Source organism: Herpailurus yagouaroundi, unplaced genomic scaffold (assembly GCF_014898765.1).
Source record: "Herpailurus yagouaroundi ecotype Mexico unplaced genomic scaffold, PumYag 181, whole genome shotgun sequence".
NCBI classification, from domain to species: Eukaryota; Metazoa; Chordata; class Mammalia; order Carnivora; family Felidae; genus Herpailurus; species Herpailurus yagouaroundi.
Window position 1 is genome coordinate 20,632,048 of NW_024412412.1, and position 6,406 is coordinate 20,638,453.

General features: G+C 43.0%; 1 protein-coding gene across 1 annotated transcript in view; it reads right to left on the minus strand.

Annotated features, from left to right (window-relative positions):
- Positions 1-6,406, minus strand: part of PDGFRL (platelet derived growth factor receptor like) — a 71,302-nt gene that overhangs the window by 64,032 nt on the left and 864 nt on the right. The gene's annotated exons all lie outside the window — the stretch shown is intronic.

Here is a 6,406-nt window from a genome sequence, read left to right on the forward strand (position 1 = left end):
ACTTTCCCCTCCCTCTCACCCCCCCATCAACCTTCAGTGTATTCTGTTTTTTAAGAGTCTCTTATAGTTTACCTCCCTCCCTCTCTAACTTTTTTTCCCCTCCCCCATGGTGTTCTGTTAAGTTTCTCAGGATCCACATAAGAGTGAAAACATATGGTATCTGTGTTTCTCTGTATGTATTATTTCACTTAGCCTAACACTCTCCAGTTCCATCCACGTTGCTACAAAAGGCCATATTTCATTCTTTCTAATTGCCAAGTAGTATTACATTATGCATATAAACCACAATTTCTTTATCCATTCATCAGTTGATGGACATTTAGGTTCTTTCCATAATTTGGCTATTGTTGAGAGTGCTGCTATAAACATTGGGGTATACGTGCCCCTATGTATCACACTCCTGTATCCCTTGGGTAAATTCCTAGCAGTGCTATTACTGGGTCATAGGGTAGATCTATTTTTAATTTTTTGAGGAACCTCCACACTGTTTTCCAGAATGGCTGCACCAGTTTTCATTCCCACCAACAGTGCAAGAAGGTTCTCATTTCTCCACATCCTCTCCAGCATCTATAGTCTCCTGATTTGTTCATTTTAGCCACTCTGACTGGCGTGAGGTGATATCTGAGTGTGGTTTTGATTTATATTTCCCTGATGAGGAGTGACGTTGAGCATCTTTTCATGTGCCTGTTGGCCATCTGGATGTCTTCTTTAGAGAAGTGTCTATTCATGTTTTCTGCCTATTTCTTCACTGGATTGTTTTTCGGGTGTGGAGTTTGGTGAGTTCTTTATAGATTTTGGATACTAGCCCTTTGTCTGATAGGTCATTTGCAAATATCTTTTCCCATTCTGTTAGTTGCCTTTTAGTTTTGCTGATTGTTTCCTTTGCATTGCAGAAGTTTTTATCTTCATGAGGTCCCAATAGAAAGCTTATGAAGGAAATTGAAGAAGATACATAAAAATGGAAAAACATTCCGTGCTCATGGATTGGAAGAATAAATATTGTTAAAATGTCAATACTAACCAAAGCAATCTACACATTCAATGCAATCCCAATCAAAATTGCACCAGCATTCTTCTCAAAGCTAGAACAAGCAATCCTAAAATTTGTATGGAACCACAAAGACCCTGAATAGCCAAAGTAATATTGAAGAAGAAGACCAAAGCAGGAGGCATCACAATTCCAGACTTTAGCCTCTACTACAAAGCTGTAATCATCAAGACAGCATGGTATTGGCACAAAAACAAACACATAGACCAATGGAATAGAACAGAGACTCCAGAACTGAGCCCACAAAAGTATGGCCAACTAATCTTTGACAAAGCAAGAAAGAATATCCAATGGTAAAAAGACAGTCTCTTTAACAAATGGTGCTGGGAGACTGGACAGCAACATGCAGAATAATGAAACTAGACCACTTTCTTACAACATTCACAAAAATAAACTCAAAATGGATAAAGCACCTGAATATGAGACATGAAACCATCAAAACCCTAGAGGAGAAATCAGGAAAAAACCCCTCTGACCTCAGTCGCAGCAATTTCTTACTTGGCACATCTCCAAAGGCAAGGGAATTAAAAGCACAAAATTGTTTTAAATAAACAGAAATATCACATAATACAGCAACTCCACTTCTGGGTATTTATCTGAAGAAAATTTTTTTTATTTTTATTTAAAAAAAATTTTTTTTCAACATTTATTTATTTTTGGGACAGGGAGAGACAGAGCATGAACAGGGGAGGGGCAGAGAGAGAGGGAGACACAGAATCGGAAACAGGCTCCAGGCTCCGAGCCATCCGCCCAGAGCCTGACGCGGGGCTCGAACTCCCGGACCGCGAGATCGTGACCTGGCTGAAGTCGGACGCTTAACCGACTGCGCCACCCAGGCGCCCCTATCTGAAGAAAATTAAAACACTAATTATAAAATATACATACACTTCTACATTCATTGCAGCATTATTTATAATAGCCAAGCTATGAAAACAACCTAAATGTCCTTTGGTAGATGAGTGGATAAAGATGTGTCATGTATCAGTAGAATGGTACTCAGCCACAAAAAAATGAAATTATGCCACTGTGACAACATGGATGGACCTAGAGGGTATTATGCTAAGTGAAATAAGTCAGAGTTAGACAAATACTGTATGATTTCACTTATATATGGAATCTAAAAAACAAATAAACAAACAAAAGAGAAGCAGATTCATAGATACAGGGAAACAGCCTACAGGTTACCAGAGTGGGGGAAAACAGGTAAAATAGGTGAAGGGAATATGTAGTACAAACTTCCAGTAGTAAAATAAGTAAGTCACAGGTATTTAAAGTACAGCATAGAGAATATAGTCAATAATATGTAATGACTTTGTAAGGTGACAGAGGGTAACTACAGTTATGGCGGTGGGCATTTCATAATGGATATAAATGTTGAATCACTATGTTGTACACATGAAATTAATGGCATACTGTCTGTTAATTATACTTCAATAATAATACCAAAAAGACCTTACTTTGAAATATTAGAGTATCCATTACAACAGGGTTGATTGCTCTCTTTTAATTTTGCTTTGAAATACAATTGACATGTAATGTTAGTTTCAGGTGTACAACATAATGACTCGATATTGGTATGTATTGCAAAATGATCACTCTCTTCTTGAAGCACTCAGTTTGCCTGGCTCCTAAAACAGGGCGCTGAATTGGTTTTGTTTTCTTTGTTTTTTTGTACAGCACTGACAACTTCTCAGTCTGTTTGGTGGCCCTTCCTCGTCTTCTTTTCCTGCCTGACCTGGGTCCCAAGGGCTTAATCCTTGCAGTTCATCTCAATCATTTATGACATTCAATTTCTAAGTGGCCTCACACAGCCTCCTGGGTCCTAGCGGCATTTATATGCTGAGAGCTGCCTTGTCCCATCCTGACTTTGCCTCTACACTCCAGATCTGAATAGTCTGTCGCTGACTCAGCACCACCACTTGGAAAGCTAGGAGGCATCTCAAGTTGAACGTGTTCAAACTGACCTCTGGATGCCTCTTCAGTCTGGCTCCTTCCCTGGTGTCCCTTTACCAGTATATGACAACTCTATTCACCCAGTTGCTCAGGATAAAAACCTCCGAGTCACACATGGTTCTTGTCTTTTTCTCCCAGGCCACATCAAATCCAGCATCAAATCCTCTCAGCTTAATAGAACTCGAGCCCAGTAGGGAGAAGCACCTACATCCACTGCGGCCATGCTGGACCAAGCCACTTTGCACGTAGAGTACTAAAACGGCTCCCTATGTAGGCTCCCAGCTTCCACCCTAGCCCTCCTACCTTTGAAAACATAAGTTGGATCATGGGCACTACTCTAGTCAAGACTGTCCAATGACCTCCATCTTAGATAAAGCTGTAAGTCTTCCTGTGCCTATTAGCTTTTGCCATTTCCTGTCTCCCCCCTAACGGTCCTTTGGCCACACTGACCACTGGGACACCTGGAAGCCGCTCTGCCCCGTGCCCTTGGCCCTTGCAGCTCTTCTTTTGGACACCTGCAGCATGGACTTCCTCTCTCCAGAAAGGCCTCTGACTCTACTGTCCAAAGCATGCTCTGACTCCCCTCCATGGTCCTTCCATCCTCTCACCCCATGCTGCATGTTAAATGTGCCCCGCAAAAAGGCACACTGAAGTCGTAACCCCTTGTACCAATGAGTGTGACCTTATTTGGAAATAGGATCTTGGCAGTGGTAACCAAGTTGAGATGACGTCATTAGGGTGGGCTCCGATCCAATATGCTGGTGTCCTTATAAGAAGAGACACACACAGGAAAATGCCATGTGAAGTCAAAGACACGCGGGAGACCAGGTGACCACAGAGGCAGCAACTGGGGTGACGCAGGTGCAAGCCTGGGGGCACCAGGGTTAGACAGCCACCAGCAAAAGCCAGGAAGAGGCAGGGAGACCAGAGTCGCAGAGACAGAAGTTTCCTGAGGACAGAACTGGGCAGGAGAAACTTCTGTTGCCCTAAGCCACACCACCGGGCTTGTGGTATTTTGTCACAGCAGCCCTAGGAGACTAATACATCCTGATTATTGATTCTTTGTGTCGCTTATCACTTCCTGAAATTTTATCTTTTCTTGTTTACCCACTTTCGGTCCTTCCATTAGATTATGGGCACCACAAAGGAAGGGGACGTACAACCTTGTCTGGAGAAAGCCATCAACCCTCAGGACTCGCCATTGGGTGGCACACTGCCCCACCTCCCCATTGCCATCAAACTTCTCTCTTTTTTGGCTCTAAGGATCAGAGATTATTTTGTAGGCCCAACAGATAAGCCAACACCCTGCATGCTTAGAAACATTATGTAATCTCATAGGTGATGAGAATGTTTACAATTCTTTTTTCATTATATGGATTTGTGAACTAATATTTACACTCCTTTTCCCAGGAATACATTGAGGCATAAAAATGGTACAGAGTTCTGGTTGAAGAATCACCAGCAGTGTCTCCCTCCTGACCTCCTTAGACATATGGCTACGTTGCCCTCACATCATAACAAATCTCTGCAGGCCTCCCAGACAGAGAACCTTTTCATAGGACACAAAATAAACCCACGTTAGACCAAAGATCACACTAGCATTGACCAAAGGTCTGGGGTAAATTCAACAAAACAGTAACAAATCCATTTTTATGGATTTGCTCTTGACCTTGGATAAAAAAATATTTATGTAAACAATGAAAAGCTGGCTAAGTGCTTGCGATTTTATACTTTATATAAAAATAGCACCATATGGGGCGCCTGGGTGGCTCAGTCGGTTAGGCGTCCAACTCTTGGTTTCCGCTCAGGTTATGATCTTACAGTTTATGAATTTGAGACTTGCATAGGGCTCCAAGCTGACAGTGTGGAGCCTGCTTGGAATTCTCTCTCTCTCTCTCTCTCTCTCCTTTCTCTCTGCCCCCTCCCCGACTTGCTCTCTCTGCCTCTCTCAAAATAAAGAAATAAACTTAAAAATGAATAAAAAATAGCACCATATGAAGACACACAGTCGGATTCTGTATCTCCCTCTCTCTCTGCCCCTCCCCTGCTCATGCTCTGTCTGTCTCAAAAATAAATAAACATTTAAAAAAAAACTTAAAAAAAAAGATCTTTCCTAGAAGTGATAGGAAAAACAAAAGGCAGTGAGGTAAGCTGTATCACGGGCCTCGTGTCCGCAGCGCGTGCTTTGGGATGGCCCAGGATGCAGCAGATCCCAACCCACCCATGAGAGATTGTCCCTGGAAGGGTTTCTGTATGTGCCTCTCTCACTGGCCTGTTCCTGGCCCAGCCAGCCCCATGATAACTCAAAACAGGGGAAAAGAAAAAAACATTCTTAATAGGTTTAGGAAAACAGTTACATAATTTAGTGAAGCCGATTTACTTTTCTAATTATGTATTTAATATTTTATTGATAACCAGTATATCCTTTGAAAAACAAAGCTACAGTACTATGACACCTGAAATGTGTCCATTATTTTCCATGAAATATTCAGTTTGTGCTCAACTCTCTCTGTCTCATAAATGTTTATTGAGTCACATTTGACTTAAACAGATGCTAATTGATTCAGGCAGATGCTTGCAATCATTCTCCTGGTCTGCACACATACTGGCTGGGAGCGGTCAGGGAGGGAGTGGCGGGCGGGGGTGGGGGGGCTGCCTCCTGGGCCCCGGAGGCGGGTATCTTGGGTGAACTGTACAACCATGTGAGCGGGCTGTTTGAAGTTATTTTGTCTGGCTCTCTCCTGCCCTATTCCAAAAACAACACCAGATTCTGCATCTCTGTCACTTCAGCAACCACATAGAAGGACCTGCCAGGGGCATTTTAATCGTGCATTTTAGAACATGAACCCATGCCGGCTCCTCCCCGGGGAAAGCGGGCGGGTCGCTCCTGGAGCAGAAGCACTTGCAGACTCTGTATCCCGCGAGTCTCTAGGCCGGAGGGTCCTCTCCTCAGCTGCCAGCCCCACAACCATGTTGGACTTCGCAAACTAGAATTTTGGAGGGCGGGGGGTGGGGGGGGGGCGGGAAATGCTTCTAGTTTCACAGGCAATAAAGGAACTGGTCAGGACGGAGTAGTGGTTAAGACGTGAGCCAGGTTGAGATAGCGCCAGAGTGAGATTGCATAACAGCAAAAGCTGCTTTCAAGCAAAACTAAGCAAAAATCGGGGCTTGTAGCTGAGGAATTCCAAAGGAGGTGCCAGGATACCAGGAGGGACTCAGGTGCCAAATATACTGTATAGATAAATAACACTATTTGAATAGATAATGGAGCCAGCCAAACAAATGCTAAAGTCATATATATATATATATATATATAGATAGATAGATAGATAGATAGATATAAGAAGAAGAACAACATCACACACACACACACACACACACACACACACACACACACACACACAC